The following is a 19,176-nucleotide window of genomic DNA, read 5'->3' on the forward strand; positions in this document are numbered from 1 at the left end:
CATTCTCTCAAACCAGCAAACTTTCGACTGTTCTGCTTTATCCGCAGCACTTTGACAAACAATTGTGCTTGCATGATTGCCTCAAAAAATGATCCACAGACCTGGATCTCACCACACATACAGTACTTTGGGCCTAATGCTCATTAATTATCCAGATTCTCATTATTCTCCGAATTCTCACCCATATTTCTTCATGCGGCTTGGCAAATAAAAGTAGTATTCTTCGAACTGCAGGGATCTTAGGCTACATTATTCTGCACAGTTATCTGGGAATAAGTCCCAGTGAATTCAATGGAACTTCCTTCTGAGTATATGTGTCATCAAATTGGAACCAATGTACAGCAACACTAAGAGGACTTTCAAGATATTTAAGGAATAGTGTCACCAGTGCCTCCCAGTGAGTATCCATGGCTGAGTGGGAATTTGAACCCAGGTCTTCTGAGTACAAGTCTATCTCTAATATCCACTACATCACACTAGATACATCTGAGTACAGACATCTAGCATTTAAAGGTGTCAAGACTCTGAAAAGAGATGGACGCGTTTGCCATGAGAGAATCTGACAGGAAATGACACAGTAGATAATGGCCCTAATTGGCCACAGCCCTTTACTGCGAAATACTTAACCTGTCAATCAATCTACCGCTGTCCTTGAGTGAAGAAAAGTGAAATACTGATATGAAGTGTGACTGATGCCACTTCTGCCAGGTGTATCTAAGTCAGCCTGACAAAATCCAGAATGCTGCCACTGGGGAAAAAAAATAAGTTTGATCTAAAGCATATTGCAGAGCCGTTTCCTCAGTTGTCCTCTGATTTTCTTTGCCACCGTCCCGCCTTCACAAGTGATCACTTGGGACACGGCAACGACAATTTACACACCCCACCTTGTTCACCTCTTTTAACATAGCCTTGGAGCTTTTTCTATGCAAAATGTTAATAACAGAGAACGTTTGCAGCTTTTCTCGCCAGCCCCGTCAAGACATCTGAAGCAATTCGTCCCAAGGGGCATTTAAGTGCTGTCTATGTTATTGAGAGGAACGTAAAAACCCAACTGTAGGAGATAAATTGTGGTGTGTGTGTCTTTGCGTGTGTGTTTTATTAAGTGTAAAAACGTTTTGCTCCATGAACTGTGCTTAGAATAGAATTCACACCCATTGATTTCTTGGTGGCTTTACAAGAAGCTATTAATGGTCTCCTGACAGAGACTAGCAGGTCTGAAATTCCAGAGCAAGGACCAGCTGAGACTTAATACTTTTTTTTTAATGCCTACTGCAGACAGACGTGTGGAGTCTGCAGGCTAAATGCTAATGGAATGCCCTGGAGCATAGCTGGCTGAGCTTCGCTTCCCTTTTTGGTTCAGGAGAACTGAATAATGCAATGTTTTCACTCCCCTCAGGAAGTTATTTTGTTTTAACCCTAACCGTGGACAAGGAATGGGAAATATGCCCATCACACATCTCAAAGTGGTTTCCAAATTTTTTTAAAAAAAGTACACACCTGTAGCAAGCTTTGCAAGCTTACCCCTTTGTTTTACCTCCTTCCATTAATTCAACAATGGAGTTAGACTTTGCTGTCTGATTTCTCTGCACTTTTCAGGAAACTGTCAGCTGTCCTGGACTGAGTAAAAAGCCGAATACATCTGTTTCCTGCAAGCTGTATCAGGTGCTTGTAGTTTTTTTTTTCCAGCGTTAAAGCTGCTCTGTACATGCTCAGTTACAGAGGGGAGAGACACAGAAGAGAAGTGAATGTGGATGGTTACCAGGAAGATGGGAGAATATGCAAAGAGGCCACGTCTAAGCCCTATTCAGCCCTTACCAGGCTGGTCATCCACAAGGAAGACAGACAGGAGTGGTTAGATTCACCACATGACCCAGGACATAAGAACAGAGCCTTGCTGGATCAGGCCAAGGGCCCATCTAGTCCAGCTTCCTGTATCTCACAGTGGCCCCACCAGATGCCTTTGGGAGCACATGAGACAATGAGGTATCTATCTCCTGATCCCCCTCCCCTCCAGGACCATAACCTGGAATGTGTGTGTGTGTGTGTGTGTGTGTGTGTGTGTGTGTGTGTGTGTGTGTGTGTGTGTGTGTGTGTGACAGAGAGAGACAGAGAGAGAGAGAGAGAGAGAATACTATTTTGCCTCAGGTTTACACATGTGCTTAACAGACACATATTTGGAAATCTAATGAAGGTTTGTGCCAGAGTTCATAAAACTGGAAACTGCATTCCCAATACAGTACGTACTTAGCAGGAGAACTGCATTATTGAACCCTTGCTTTATGGTGCTGACCCTTCATGTGGAAAGTCATTTTTTGTAATAGGATTTCCATGTAATCAAGAAAAAAATATTTTGCCAATCCCCTTACTTCTAGAGGAGACCATGAGCCTGGCTGAAGTCTGCACAAACAATGTACAGGGACCGTGCAACATGGAGTTTAAGAAAAATGGCCATCTGAGGAAAGGGAGGCTCCAGCACTTGGCTTACCTCACCCCATAAGCCAGACACCCGTGCCCAAAATGGGATTCTGGCTTGCAGGAAAAGGCTATACAGGTAGCACAGAACTCCCGCTCTTCAGACAGTCACACTGCAGTGACTGAAGAAGTGATCAAGGTGTTGGGGCTGATGTGCTCCCTTCGGCATGTGTGTGTTGCACACCTGAAAAGATGCTTTAATGGGACTTTTGCTTTAAGAACACGTCTGGAACAATGCTAAAAAAAATAAAGAAGAGCAGCTGTGTTTCGCAGGAGGCTACAGAAAATAATTTTCTGAATTTGAGAGCCCAACAAAAGTGTCCTCTTCATATAGCAAAAAAAAAAAAAAAAAAAAATCTTCCAGGACAAAACACACACCTACAATTGCACTCATTTCATGTACTAGCAAGATTATGCTCAAAATCCTACAAGGTAGGCTTCAGCAGTATGTGGACCGAGAACTCCCAGAAGTACAAGCCAGATTTCAAAGGGGCAGAGGAACTAGAGACCAAATTACTAACATGCACTGGATTATGGAGAAAGCCAGAGAATTCCAGAAAAACATCTACTTGTGCTTCGTTGACTATGCAAACACCTTTGACTGTGTGGACTACAGCAAACTATGGCAAGTCCTTAAAGAAATGGGAGTGCCTGACCACCTTATTCATCTCCTGAGAAACCTATATATGGGACAGGAAGCAACAGTTAGAACTGGATATGGAACAACTGACTGGTTCAAAATTGGGAAAGGAGTACGACAAGGCTGTATATTGTCCCCCTGCTTATTTAACTTATATGCAGAATACATCATGCGGAAGGCTGGACTGGAGGAATCCCCAGCCGGAATTAAGATTGCTGGAAGAAATATCAACAACCTCTGATATGCAGATGATACCACTCTGATGGCAGAAAGTGAGGAGGAATTAAGGAACCTTGTAATGAGGGTGAAAGAGGAGAGTGCAAAAAACGGCCTGAAACTCAACACCAAAAAAACTAAGATAATGGCCACTGTTCCCATCACCTCCTGGCAAATAGAAGGGGAAGATATGGAGGCAGTGACAGATTTTACTTTCTTGGGCTCCATGATCACTGCAGATGGAGACAGCAGCCATGAAATTAAAAGATGCCTGCTTCTTGGGAGGAAAGGGATGACAAACCTATATAGCATCTTAAAAAGCAGAGACATCACCTTGCCAATGAAAGTCAGCATAGTCAAAGCTATGGTTTTTCCTGTCATGAAGTATGGAAGTGAGAGCTGGACCATAAAGAAAGCTGACCGCCGAAGAATTAATGCCTTTGAATTGTGGTGCTGGAGGAGGCTCTTGAGAATGCCCTGGACTGCAAGGAGAACAAACCTATCAATTCTGAAGGAAATCATCCCAGAGTGCTTATTGGAGGGACAGATGCTGAAGCTGAGGCTCCAATACTTTGACCATCTCATGAGAAGAGAAGACTCCTTGGAAAAGACCTTGATGTTGGGAAAGTGTGAAGACAGGAGGAGAAGGGGACGACGGAGGAGGAGATGGTTGGACAGTGTCACCGAAAATACCAACATAAATTTGACACAACTATGGGAGGCAGTGGAAGATAGGAGGGCCTGGCGTGCTCTGGTCCATGGGGTCATGAAAAGTCGGACACAACTAAACCACTAAACGAATGAACGAAAAAGATATTGACACACACCATCATCGACATCATAAGCAGCCACTGTTGAATAGATATCCAAATGCTGTTATATGTGACCCCTAGTTCTTCAGCTTCACCATACCACTTCTATTCCCGTATCTGTTCATACCTGGCCAGAATCAGTGGTCTTTCCAGTCAACAATATTGCAGAAAATGTATTCATGAAGGCTTTCACGGCCAAGATCTAATGGTTGTTGTGGGTTTTTTGGGCTCTTTGGCCGTGTTCTGAAGGTTGTTCTTCCTAACGTTTCACCAGTCTCTGTGACCGGCATCTGTGTGTTGTCCTCTGGAAGGACAGATCCTGAAGCTGAGGCTCCAATACTTTGGCCATCTCATGAGAAAAGAAGACTCCCTGGAAAAGACGCTGATGTTGGGAAAGTGTGAAGGCAAGAGGAGAAGGGGACGACTGAGGACGAGATGGCTGGACAGTGCCACCAAAGCGACCAACATGACTTTGACCCAACTCTGGGAGGCAGTGGAAGACGGGAGGGCTTGGCATGCTCTGGTCCATGGGGTCACGAAGAGTTGGACGTGACTTAATGAGTAAACAACAACAACAAACATTTACATATTTCTGAAGACTACTTTGTATTTGGGAGAGATAAAATACAAAGATAGAGCTACCTTTTGTGTGAACAGCAAAACTGTGTGATCCAGTGTGGTTAACAGAAGAAAGCATTTGGACCAAGACTCAAGAAGCTTGGGTTCAAATCCTGACTCATAGAAATTTACTGGAGTAGGGAGTTAAGATTAGCTAAGCAATTCCATAAATATCTCACATATAATTAAAAAATAGGTGCAATCCACATGTTAATCAATTGGAAATGTGCATGTATAATGTACAACAGTTGTTGAGAAAACATGTATGGATTTCCATGCTGAAAGAAAAGAAACCCAAAAAATCATGCAACCACATAAGCACAAAAGACAGGAAAAGGATGCAAATGGGATTCACAGAAACACCACAAAGCCAAACCTGAGAGGTTTTGAGTTCCCCAATTTCTGCACATTTCGTTCCTGTCACAGGGAGTAGACACGGGATGAGATAACGAAGTAGCTGTTTAAGGCAACTGCTTCGTTGCTTCCTGCGTTCGGTATCCACAAGGCACCTATTCTGGCTTCATGAATGAAATCTAACCTTGTCATTTTTAGTACAGGGCTGCGTTCACAAAAGAACCAATGTGTCATGGCTTTTTATAGGCATTAAACACAGGACGGAGAAGGAAGGGAGCAATCGGGCTAAATCTGGTTCGGAAAGAAGGTTATGTATTTTCCTTTTAAAGAACAATACATGAAGGAATCTCAGCTTCTAGGCTTGTTTTATCAGATGGTTATTACATATGTACTTATAGACCTGTATTATACCTCATAAATAATTTGGGTAGACAAATGCTTTGCTGCTGATTCACATCTGAGTTGTGGGAAACCTGCCTCTGAACTAGGAATGCATGTACAGTACTTCCTAATAAAGAGCTTCCCTCATCCCCTTAGTTCTTGTAAAAATGCAATTGAGATGCGTGAGGCGGGAACTTCCCCATTGCATATTTTACTTAGGTTTCAATGCAGAAAGACAGTTCATGGATTCGATCTTACATCGGCTGGTTTTCTGACCTTGCAGCACAGCGCCACCATCTCCTCTACTGGTGTGGTTTGCTCCACTCTCAAAAGGGATCTATTGACAGAGCTGCAAAAGTTCACACACAGATAAACACGTATACATTCCTACACTCACTTCATCATCATCTTGGAACTGCAGAGTTCCAAAAGTGCCTATGGATCATCCAATCCAGCTCCTGTCAAGAAGGCGCAATGGGGAATCGAACTCCCAACTCCACAGCCAGAGGCCTCAACCACTGAGCTATCCAGCAGTTCTTCTCCCACTTAGCAAGCACTTCAGACCAAGCAGCTCTTGGTGGCACTTATTCCCAACACTGCAGAAGACCAGACAGCTGAGTTCCATATAATGCAAAAGCAATGTTCAAGGCAAAACAGAGAATGCTTGGAGAAATCATATCCAGGAACTGAAGAGGGCAAAAATGAATTCCCGTACAAAAAATCAAATTTTTCCCAACATTGACAACTTACAGAGGAGTGACACTACAGAGGCTTATATCTCTTCTAAAATGTCAGTGATGTGATGGCTGCCTCCAGCTCATTACCTCTGAGAAATGACAGCGCCAGTAAGGGGAGATAAAGGCGTTTGTTGGATAACAATGTCTGGGAAATGCCAAGAGAGAGGGAATATGTGGTGGAAAATGTGCTTTAAATTGGATGATATCCTTTGGTAACTCTTCCTTAAGTCTCATGATTCCCTCTGGTTGTGGCTGGTTAAAAAGGAAGACTGTTGGGTCTGCCTTACAGTCTGGAATTTGTAGAGAAGATAGAGGGAGAATGAGATTACACCAAGTATACATGGAAAGAGTGAAGAGAAGTCAGTGTGTTATCCAGGAGTGGAAACAAAACATTGTCAAATCACTACAATGCCCCTAATTAATTAATTAATTAATTAATTAATTAATTAATTAATTAATTAAGTAAGTAAGTAAGTAAGTAAGTAAGTAAGTAAGTAAGTAAGTAAGTAAGTAAGTAAGTAAGTAAGTAAGTTCTGACATTTATGAACCACCCCATTAGGCCTCTAGAAAGAGAAGCATCTTCAGTGGCCTCCTAAAATTAGAGAGGAAGGGGACCAGACACAGATCTACAGAGAGGTGATACCAGCATGTTGGTACCATTGCTGAGAATGCTTGACTTCTCATGGAAGAGTTACTGTGGCCACACAGAGTATTCACTGGGAAATGTTCATAAAAGGATGACAAAGGTATTTGCCAGCTATATGTAGTGGACAGATGTAGTGGGCTATGACTCAGGGGACCTGGGTAAGGGACGTGGTGGCACTGCAGGTACCGCAGAAGCCTCTGTGCTGCAAGGTTGGAAGACCAGCAGTCATAAGTTTGAATCCACACGACGGAGTGAGCTCCCGTCGCTTGTCCCAGCTCCTGGCAACCTAGCAGTTCGAAAGCATGCAAATACGAGTAGATAAATAGGGACCACCTCAGTGGGAAGGTAACGGCGTTCCGTGTCTAGTCACGCTGGCCACGTGACCATGGAGACTATCTTCTGATAAATGCTGGCTCTATGGCTCGCAGACGGGGATGAACACCACGCCCTAGAGTCGAACACGACTGGATTAAATGTCAGGGGGGACCTTTACCTTTAGCTACGACTTGGGGGACCTGGGTTCACTCAGCCATGGAAATTCATAGAGGGGGAATATCACTGGTAAAATCACTGCTTACATTTAATCTCAATCACCTTGAAAATACTATTAGGATCATGATATGTCCAATGTGGTTTGATGTCACATAACAACAGCAATAGAGGTGCTAGATAACACTTTTTTAAAAATGGAAACAGCACCAGAGAGTCAGGTATCTCCCAGATTCTTTTCTAACAGGCCCTGGCTTCTGATTTCTTTTGTTTGTTTGTTTGTTTTTCTAACAGGCCCTGCATTCATGGGAGAGGATCTTTCACACAGGCAGTAACATGAAGGCTTGACCCTGCAGCATATGAGCCAAAAGGAGGGTCACTGTAACTTATTCCCTGAGCAACTTCTGGGTTGTATCCTATTCCCTCACCTCCTGCCCCTGGCAGGTCTTCATGAGAGGACTGATCAGTAGCCCTGATATTCACAAGAAGGAATCCTAACCTTTCTATGGATTTTTTTCCCTACCAGCCTTCTTCCCCCCTCCCACCCCGTTTACACTCTCTGTCGATTCTTTTAATACTTTAAGCAAAGCTCAGGGGGGAAAAGAATCACTACATTAGTTTTCTGGATCCATAAAAAATCACAATTGCCAGGGGTATGGTTGGTGAGGAACAGAAAAAGGCCAATGGAAGGAAGTGGCACTTAACATAAAGGAGAAGGGAGTCCATTTTCTTTGGAAGGAAAAATGAATAGAAGCAGGAATTTCTGCAATGCTGCAGCCTCACCTTGGAGAATAAATATAAATGGTACACGTTTCCCAGGAGCTATACTATTGTGTATCTGAATTTACCACTATACCTTCACAGTTTGAGGCAGCTGTATTTCGTAGTTATGTTTGTACCTTGTATTTTGTAGTTTTTTTCCACATTTGCAGGCAGCTGTGGGGGGGCATGCACAAAGCTTGTGAAGGAAAAATGTGCAATATGTGGTGCTTCTAAACTGCCCCATAGTGCTTCAAGCACTCTCTGGGCGGTTTACAAGTTAATTATGCAGGCTACACATTGCCCCCCCCCAGCGAGCTGGGCACTCATTTTATTGACCTCAGAAGGATGGAAGGCTGAGTCAACCTTGAGCCGGCTACCTGGGATTGCACCCCAAGTCGTGAGCAGAGTCTTAATTGCAATACAGCAGTTTAATCACTGCACCATGAAGACAGAGGAATCCTTTCATTTCATATCATTTCATTTCTTATCAATTCATATCATTTCTTAGAGCTCTGAACAGAAAATTTGGATATTCCATTTTAGGACTTTTATGGGGCTCTCTATCTCTTGATATGGAGGATTCTGGGATTTGTAATCCAATAATTCTTAATGGCACATATATGTGTGTGTGTGTAGCAGGTCTTTGAATCCACAGCAGTTTAGTATAAATAGAGTAAAACTTCATAGAATCATAGAATAATTGAGCTGGAAGGGACCTGTATGCTGTCAAGTCCATACCCTCTCACAAGAGTGTTCGCAATGAACAGATAGGCGGGGTATAAATGGAATAAATAAATAAATAAATAAATAAATAAATAAATAAATAAATAAATAAATAAATAAATAAATAAATAAATAAATGCTAACGGATTGTTTTTGTTACTGCCGCTGCTGCTATTGTTTGCCATAAAGTCACCTTTGACTTATGACAGTCCTAAGAATGAGTGAATGGAGGCAGTGACAGATTTTACTTTCTTGGGCTCCATGATCACTGCAGATGGGGACAGCAGCCATGAAATTAAAATATGCCTGCTTCTTGGGAGGAAAGCGATGACAAACCTTGACAGCATCTTAAAAAGCAGAGACATCACCTTGCCAACAAAAGTACACATAGTCAAAGCTATGGTTTTTCCTGTAGTGATGTATGGAAGTGAGAGCTGGACTATAAGGAAAGCTGACCACTGAAGAATTGATGCCTTTGAATTGTGGTGCTGGAGGAGGCTCTTGAGAGTTCCCTGGACTGCAAGGAGAACAAACCTATCAGTTCTGAAGGAAATCAACCCTGAGTGCTCACTGGATGGACAGATTCTCAAATTGAGGCTGCAATATTTTGGCCATCTCATGAGAAGAGAAGACTCCCTGGAAAAGACCCTGATGTTGGGAAAGAGTGAAGGCAAGAGGAGAAGGGGACGACAAAGATAGAAGTCAGCAATGGATGGATGGATGGATGGATGGATGGATGGATGGATGGATGGATGGATGGATGGATGGATGGATGGATGGATGGATGGATGGATGGATGGATGGACAACTAAATAAATGCATAAATTTACCATCCCATGTGATATGTGTACATTTACACCAGGTTCACAAATTTCTGAAATATGTGAAATAGTATCATCTGGATAACTCAGTAGTTTAGACATCTGGCTGGGGAGTTTGATTCCCCACTTTGCCTCCTTTATAGAGGCTGGATTGGATGATCATAAGGTCCCTTCTAGCTCTGCAGTTCAAAGATAATGATGATAATGATTATAATTTATCTTAAAAGAAACAAGCATGCATGGGAACATAAGAAAGTTAACGTAATATACTAAACACAATAAAAAGCCAATTCACACTTGGAATGGAGGAAATGCAAAAAATTATCCTTTCCTATCCCTAAGTCAGTGACCTGAATAAGCAGGAAAATTTTTCTGCACAATACCTGTACATGCAGAAACAGGGAAAAGCTTTCATCTCCTTACCTCCCATTAGGAACACGATTATTGTTTTGCTAAGACAGGCTTGGTCTCCTCAGTTGCAGAATCAAGAGGGTGCTCCAGGAGAGGAAAAACCACTCTTTTATAACCAATGCAACGATTAAAAAAAGAGCTAAAGGAGATCCTTCACAACACCCCAGTGATCACCACAGCGACTAATATGGCCTGTGTTTTCCTTGGATAGCCTCACTTTGTTTTCTTAAGGATCCTGAAAATAGACTTCCTCAAGGCATTTATTCCCCTCTCCTGGGGATACACTTGATGTCCCCATTCAGCTGATGCTGATGCATTTCTCCCTGGCGTGTGCTGTGGAGGCGTTGCTGGAGCAACACCCATAATTCTTCCCGGGAACCTTGTTTCTCTTACCCCCACCTCCCACAACCCCTAAAAGAAACGGATTTCCATCAAAAACTTTCAGCCAGTTATGATGAGACTGAGAGAGGGATACTCCCTCCAGTTATGAAAGGTGGCATATGGTGTCCTTCTCCACATCTCCATATTTTGCCTTTGGAGTGATTCCCTTTATGACTGTTCATTGGAAGAGGAAAAAGAGGTCTAATGGATGAGGCGTCTATCGCTGAGAAAGTCCTGTCACCAGCAGGAAAATGTGTTTATTGAAGGAATACTTATACTTATCAAAGGGTTCATGGACTGCATGGGGAAACTTTTGAAAAAACATAGCCTACAAACAGGACACGGGAGAGGGCCTTCTCGGTGGCACCTCCCAGGCTATGGAACACTCTCTCTTGGGAGATGAGGATGTTATCCTGTTATCCTTGCAAAAAAAGCTCTTCAGGCAGGCTTTTAACAATTATAACTGAATCCCTGAACCCCATTTTAGCAGCTAATTTTAATCTTTTTCATGTTTTAATCTGTTGATTTTATTTTAAATCATATATTCTTTAATATGTATTTTAGTATTTAACTTACTGTGTTTTTAATTGTGTGAATTTTAATGTTGTGAGCCACTTTGGGTCCCTTGTTGGGAGAAATGTGGCATTAATAATAATAATAATAATAATAATAATAATAATAATAATAATAATAATAATAATAATAATAATAATAATAATGATGATGATGATGATGATGATGATGATGATGATGATGATGATGATGATGATGATGATGATGATGATGTTTCCATTGCTCTCCTTTTATTTTTATATCTTCCCTGTGAAGTAGAATCATAGAGTAATAATGGAAAGGTCCTATAAGGCCATCAAGTCAAAACCTCTGCTCAATGCAGGAATTCAAATCTGTCTCACTCCAGTGTTGGAGCACTCATTACCTCCCAAAATCATTGGATCCATTGCCATACTGTTTTAACAGTTAGGAAGTTTTCCTGATATTCAGCCTAAATCTGTCTTCCTCTAATTTTAGCCCTTTATTCAGTGTCTTACACTCTAGGGCCGATCAAGAACAGGTCCTGTTGCTTCTCTATATTACAACCTTTCAATTATTTGAAGAGTGATATCGTACTACCCCACAATCCTCTTTTCTCAAGGCTCAACAGGCCCAATTCTTTCAATCTTTTCTCAAAGAAGAAGAGACAAGAGAAATATTAGACAGAAGTCACTCGACCTGTTGAGGGGACATTTGAACCCAGGTCTCCCTAATTCTAATTCAGAACTTAAAAAGTTATGCTACACTGGCTGGGTATTTCCCCCTGTCTTGTCTGTAATAATGAAAGATGCAAGCTTGATGCCAGTTTCAGCTAAGTTGCTCATTATAGCAGTATGTAATATGAAATTACAGAAGGGGCAATTTGGATGCAGGAAATATTCAGTAAAAGTTATGTGTGTATGTGCAATTAAAATGCAAACCCTGCCCTTTGAAAAACATGGTTTAAAAATATCTTGTACTCTACACCATGTGTTTCCCCTCAGACATATGTCACCACATTTGAACTTCAAACAACTTGCTTGCAACTTCATTCTGTTCAAATCCACAGATCTTCAAGTTTCCTTCTGTGTTGGCCTGTCACATAGAGTTTTGTGACCTGTTTTTTCCTGGGCAAAACACTAAACCCAAACTTCACTTTGAATATATCCCAGGTTAAAATTATCCTCATAACTGCAGGAGACAAGAGAATGATTGATGGGCAGAAGCACGAGGACAGAAGACTTTAAGGGATGCCCCATAAAGCTCCTCACCAAACCGGTGGGCAAAATTCATCATAGGATCTCAAACTATCAAGTATTTTCCTAAAAGATTGACATTTACCACGGGATATTTCATTTCACATAGAAATAATGCAATTCACAAAAGTCTGTTTTGGTCTGGTGTTCTTTTCGCTAACCGCTGCCATTAAGTGGTCTGGTATCTGTTGTTATGTGGTCTGTAACGGAGTTGTTCCACTGGGATGGAAAAGCAAAAAGTTCAAAACTCTGTCATTACACAGTTCTCATTATACACTTACTCTACAGCTTCAGGTGCTGGCCTTTTTCAGGAACGGAACTGGGAGTGAGGTAGACAATCAATCAGCATCTTTGTGCATTGTTGTTGTTTAGTTGTTCAGTCGTGTCTGACTCTTCGTGATCCCATGGAACAGAGCACACCAGGCCCTCCTGTCTTCCACTGCCTCCCGAAGTTGGGTCAGACTCATGTTGGTCACTTCGATGATACTGTCCATCCATCTCGTCCTCTGTCGTCCCCTTCTCCTCTTGCCTTCACACTTTCCCAACATCAGGGTCTTTTCCAGGGAGTCTTCTCTTCTCACGAAATGGCTCCTTCCAGTGAGCACTCAGGGTTGATTTCCTTCAAAATGGATAGGTTTGATCTCCTTGCAGTCCAGGGGACTCTCAAGAGTCTCCTCCAGCACCACAATTCAAAAGCATCAATTCTTTGGTGATCAGTCTTCTTTATGGTCCAGCTCTCACTTCCATATAACACTACTGGAAAAAACATAGCTCTGACTATCCCTATATTAAAAACAGTCATTAAAACAGTAATATTAATAAATCCTGCTGCTCATATGGCCAGTAAAGAATACTATTTAATTAAAATGCTGGCTAAACAGAAAAGTCTTTGTCTGGCACCGAAAATCCAAAAGTGTTGGAGCCAGGTGGCTCTCTATAGGGAGGGTGTTCCAAAGTTGGGGGGCAACAGCCGAGAAGGCCCTATTTCAACATGCCATCCCCATCACCTCTTTCAGGGATGGCACCTTCAGAAGGGCCTCCTGGCCTGATCTTTGATTTGGATTTCTACATTATCTTGAGCAGGGGTTGGACTTGATGGACTTACAGACCCCTTCCAATTCAATGATTCTATGATTTTATGATATCATTATTATTACCTTATCTGACCATTTGGGTTCCTTCTTGGGCTATGACTTTGGATTACCCTACCTGTGTGTCTGCTATGGTGAGCTTTATAGTTCCTGCTTCCCCTTGGGATTTTTCTAGCCAACACCGTCACTTGTTTCACTCATTGTGGAACAGGAACCCATATTCCGTCCCCATACCCCAATCTCAAGTTCTTTCCATTCCCAATATGAAAAAAAAAATGATAAGAATTTCCTAAAGATGGTCTGATATAAAATATTCACCCATCCCTACATGTATACTGGCAAGATATATGCTGTGTGATAGCAGGTTTAGATCTCTGCCTGAGGAGCCAGAAGTTGGGAATTCAGTTCCTCACTGTGCTTCCTTGTCAGGGGCTGGCCTCCATAGACCAAAAGGTACCTCCCAGCTCTGCCTGTCTAAGATGATGATGACGTCCGTACAGTCAGCAAATATTTAAAATCGGAGCTTAGAAATAACATGACAAAATTTATGTGTTGACCTTCAACATGTGGGGGATTTTTTTGGACCAAATGCATAAATAAATTGCCTGTTAGAATGAAATATAAAATTAAATGATTACTTGACAAATAGGAAAAAAGAAAAGAAAACACTTCTGGTAGTGGAAGGAGGGACTCAGTTTCATTTCCAGCCATCTGTGGGATGTTTGGAAATGACTGGATCCAAAATGCAGCAGTGCAGCTGTTTATGCTTGCCGCTTCTCAGCAATAAGTAAGTGTTAATTAGGTCTCTGGACGTTTATGCTGCCAAGGTTGGAATATCTACAATAAGTCTGTATTTTAAAGTGACCTATAAGTCTTTGGAGAAAGATGTGTGAGTGACACAGACAGTGCATGAACTAATGTTTAAACCAATATGTTCATAATACTAATTTAACAGTTTTATATATTCACACTAACAGGTTTAATTTCCTTGTTCCTGACATTTAGCTACATCTAAATCATATTAAAACTTAATGTGCCATGCTCTGTGTACACAGCAGAGCCCTAGTCAGGCATTATCAAAGCAGACACACAAAACTTACACAGAGGGAGATGGCATTAGAGCTGTCCTCCTTTTTCAAATTTTTAATTCCTTTTTACCATCCATGGTGAAGAGCCTAAAGGGGAAAGACTCCTGCATCTCTGGAGACCCTCCGCACAAATTAAATTCGTAACTAGGGGCCAGTGGATCACTAAGAACGGAACAGCACAAGCAAAGAAGAGTAGGCAGAATTGTTACTTTTCTCAAAATATGTTCCCTGAGCAAGCTGGCTCACTTTGCCTAATGATAGGGCTGGTTCTGCTTGTATTTTTCAATGAATGATATTTCTGTCCAATGAGAAACAACCTCTTCCATCACACACAAGTCAAGAGAAGCAGCATACTGATAGCATAGTTTGCCAGGTAAAGAATACTCAGAAGTGATTTGTGATTCTCCTCTTCTGGGATTATCCTGGAACTGTGCTGCTTGTTCAAGGCTTACACAGGCTGGCTCTTCTCCCAGGAGACAGAGTGGGGACGTGGATTGGCAACCTCTGGCTCTGAAATCGGAAACTAGCCACCTTGGGTCTTTTTAAAAAAAAAAAAAAAGAAGAAAGGTGGGCTAAAAATACTATAAATAAGAATTTTAAATACAGTGGTGCCCCGCATAGCGACGATAATCCGTGCAGCCAAAATCGTCGCTATACGGATTTGTCACTATTCGGGGGGGGGGAGCCTATAGGAATGCATTAAAACCCGTTTAATGCATTCCTATGGGCAAAAAACTCATCGTTATGCAAAAATCCTCCATACAGCCGCCATTTTCGCTGCCCAGTAAGCGAGGAATGGGCACGAAAACACAGTGGGCAGCCATTTCTTTTACCCGGTGGCCATTTTGGAATCGCCGATCAGCTGTTGAGAAAACATCGTTATGCGATAATCGGTAAGCGAAACAGCTTACCGATCATCGCAAAGCGATATTTCCCCATTTAAAACATTGTTATGCGATCGCAAAAATGATCGCAAAAACTTAATCACTATGCGGATTCGTCGTTAAACGGGGCGGCCGTTATGCGAGGCACCACTGTAAATGAATTAAAATTAAACCACAGGGCTATTGAGCAATCTCATTTACCTTGAAAGCCAGCCCTATTAGAATCGCTAATAGTCAGTTTCAACTTGATGGCCCATAACAACAAGAATCAATTATATTTGTGATAGTGATGCTGATCCTCAGTGGAGGAGAGGAGATGCTCCATGTTCAATGCAGTATTTCTTGTGCTGAATTCATAGCATGATTTGGAGGTGCATTTTTTGATGCTTGCCCCAGATGTCAAAAATGCTAGGCTTTAAAACTGAGGATCATCTCAGTGTGATTGTGGCTGCCTAGGAAGCTCACCAAATGAGGGAGATCAGGGCTACTCATTGAGTTCAATGGGACTTCCACCGAGGTCATTGTATGCATAGGATTGCAGCCTTGCGAAGTGAAGATCAGGGTGATAATTTAAACCCAAATGAGGCAATGAGTGTTAATTTCATGCATTCAGCATTAAAAGTGCTTATTAATGTAATTGGGAATACTCAAGGCGGGGGGAGAGGCATGAAAACAGCTTTCAGAATAACTCTGTAAGGGGTCTGCAATTAAACAGCCTGGCAGGCTGAGCAGGCAAATTACAACGTCAAGTATTAGGAAAGCGATGAAATATGAGAATCATCTATAGCAAGTCTCCTCATTCCACCCAGATAAAGAGCTGTCTAGAAGGAAACAAACTTCCTAGAATTTTGTCGTTAACTATGTGTGCTGGGGCAGCTGTCTTTCTCCATCCCCTTACAAGAAGCAGCTTAGCATTTACCATTAGCATGACTATTTAATCACAGAGAATAATCCAGTTCTGCTGAGTTGCCCCCACCACCCCATGGATATATTCCATGGCTTTGCCTAAATAAGAAACATACGATAGTCTAGGAGTGATAAAACTGTTACCTCCCCACATAGTTTCCTCACTCTTGGACTATAGTTTACAAAGTATTGACTCCAACACCCATAATTCTTGCCCACTGATGATACAGTCTATGGCTGTTAGGAGACGGAATCCCACAACATCGGGGGGGGGGGTACAGGTTTCCTCATGCTTGAATACCAGGAACAGCAAGGAGAAAGTATGTCACAGAGTCAAGAATCTTTGTCCTTCCAGATGATTTGGACCATATTTCCCATAATCCTTTGCCTTTGCCTATACTGTACTGGGTAGAGATGATGGAAGCTGACATCCCAAACATCTGGAATGTCCAATGTTTCTCCATCCAATTTTGCAGTATGAATGGTGCTTCTTGTAGTGTGACATTTAAGCCTACAGGATCATAATGTAAAGAGTAACCTGACTATAAGGAGAATCAGATTCACATATTTTCATACCACCATCTCATAGTCATGATAGGACATCAAGTAGATACAGCAAAATGTGATGCTTAAATATCATCCTATAGCACTTAAAGCACTCTCTGGGAGGCTTATGATTTAAGTCTGCAGGCTATACATTGCCCCCCACCCACCCACCACATAAGCTGGGTACTCAATTTATCAACCTTAGTAGGATGGAGAGTCAACTCTGAGCCAGATACCTGAATATGTTGGGATCAAACTCATGAGCAGTCGTGTCTGCGCTACTGCTATTTAACCACTGTGCCACGAGGCTCCTTGTGGTTAAGAGGCAAATAGTTTTAAATGTCTTTCTTTAAAATATTTTACCCTGCTTTTCTACTTTAAAAGGACTCAAGGTGGCTTACATCATTGAAAAGCAATGGTTAGAGATGAAAACAATGAGCATACAATGGTGGATTACATCATTAAAAGAAAATATGCAAGCCTAAAACAATTAATATGCAAATACTAAAAAGGAACAAGTACCACTCTGAGAGATGATAAACACAAGTAGTACTAAAGACCCAGTCAGAACAGTAATGCATAACAATCCATCTAAAAGTCACTCATGTAGCCAGTCACTGAGAGAAAGCTTGCCCGGAGAGAAAGGTCTTTGCCTGCTTCCGGCATGACAGCAAGGATGGGGCCAGCCTGGCCTCTTGTGGGAGGGAGTTCCAAAGTCTGGAAGCAGCAACAGAGAAGGCCCTCTCCTATGTCCACATCAGATGCACCTGTGAATGTGGTGGGACCAAGAGAAAGCCCTCACCTGTTGATATGAATACTCGAGCTGGTCCATAGTGGGAGACACAGCCTTTGAGATAACTTGGTGACTAGTTAGAAGTCTGAACATCTGGAGGATCTGACATTGACAACCACTAAGCTAGACTTTTATCACTTAGCAATTTGTCTGAAATCTGTGCATATATGGTCATGAACAATGCCTGGGCGGATGGATGGTCATCTTGACAGATGATCACCAAGTTGGTATATTTCCGTTACATTCCATAAAATAAAATCAGTTGTATTTAGCACTGTTCATCAGTTTGAAACAAATCACAAATTCTAAAGTAGACCTTTGGTCTAGATGGGCTGGATAGAAGCCCAATAAAATAAAATAAATAATAAATACATAAACTGAATTGGCCCAAGATGGGCTGATTTGTATGAAGTCTGGATTAAAATAGAACAGGCAGATTTTGTTCTGGAGTGAAGCTAAGCATTAATTAGGATACGAACTGAAAAATCACTGGTTAGAGAGCTATAATCAATAACAAATGTAAATCAGGTTCACTAACAAATGCAAATTTCTCATTCATCTGTTTTGCCTTTTGACCAGTCCTCCCAGGTCCTGAGTTCAGAACCCAAGAGGTGTGATTCAAAAAGAACTCGAAGACAGAAAATTAATTGTGTATTAACCCTGCCAGCTCTCTGTTTGAAGCAGGGTGTTTCTATTCTAAATAGGCTTCTTTCCCCTTAACCATAGAATAAGAAAGGGAAGGTTCTTGGAATGATTAAAACTGTGATTAAAACAGGTGCCTCAAGGGAAAATACTACATGCTGACGTAAAAAACAACAACAGGGACAGGCATGTCTACAAAACATTCCTAATGAAATAACTGTTTAACTTTCCAGCACATACTGGAGATAAAGCTTCAAACACCTTTATTGAAATATTACCGGGTTTCTTGCACCAAAAGCGAGCTGTGACATGTAGCAAGAAAAAATGTGTGCCTTAAATTAGCACCATTAGCACCAGCAGTTAAAAGGGAACTTGTTTGTAGGTTTTTTGCTATCTAATTAGTTATCTTTTGGGTCATGATCAGCACTAGAACAGGGCACAGTGGTTCAAGGGACTTTGCCAGGCTTTGCCCACTGCCTGGCATCTTTAAATTAGTGGCTAAATCTTTGCAACTAACACGAGGCATATAAGAGCAGCAAGAAGAACATCCAAAATACAGGATGAGAATGAGAAGAGAATGAAGATCACTCGACCACAAGAGGGTTGTTTATTTGAAATTGCTTATGAAATAAATTTGTTTTGAATCATTTTGGCATATGTGAATGCCTCTGTCAGCGTGATTTTTTTTTTTTTGTGGGGTTTTCCAGTAATGGATGCAACTCGCTGGTGTGCCTTCCCTCTTGCTAGCATCAGCTGCTGGTTCTATCACTCTTTTTCCTTCTCCACTCTCTGTCTGTATGTGTGTGTGTGTGCACGCGCACACACACATGTGCACACATGTGGATGCATATGCATGTGTCTGTCTGTCTCTGTGCATGTGCATATTGGGATGCAGGGAAATCTCTGTTTTAACATTTTCTATCTGTCATACTGAACTAGCGCTATACCAGTTTGCAAGAAATAAAAAATATTATTT

General features: G+C 41.7%; 1 protein-coding gene across 3 annotated transcripts in view; it reads right to left on the reverse strand.

Annotated features, from left to right (window-relative positions):
- COL22A1 (collagen type XXII alpha 1 chain) overlaps window positions 1-19,176 on the reverse strand; it is a 201,783-nt gene that overhangs the window by 175,575 nt on the left and 7,032 nt on the right. Inside the window, exon 1 of one of the 3 annotated variants that reach the window (XM_078391665.1) lies at window positions 5,135-6,401. The exons of the other annotated variants lie outside the window; for them this stretch is intronic. The gene's annotated coding sequence lies outside the window, so the exon portion shown is untranslated. Of the gene's footprint in view, window positions 1-5,134; window positions 6,402-19,176 lie in introns of those variants that run through there. 3 annotated transcript variants of the gene reach the window in all.

Source organism: Pogona vitticeps, chromosome 4 (genome assembly GCF_051106095.1).
Source record: "Pogona vitticeps strain Pit_001003342236 chromosome 4, PviZW2.1, whole genome shotgun sequence".
Taxonomy (NCBI): Eukaryota; Metazoa; Chordata; class Lepidosauria; order Squamata; family Agamidae; genus Pogona; species Pogona vitticeps.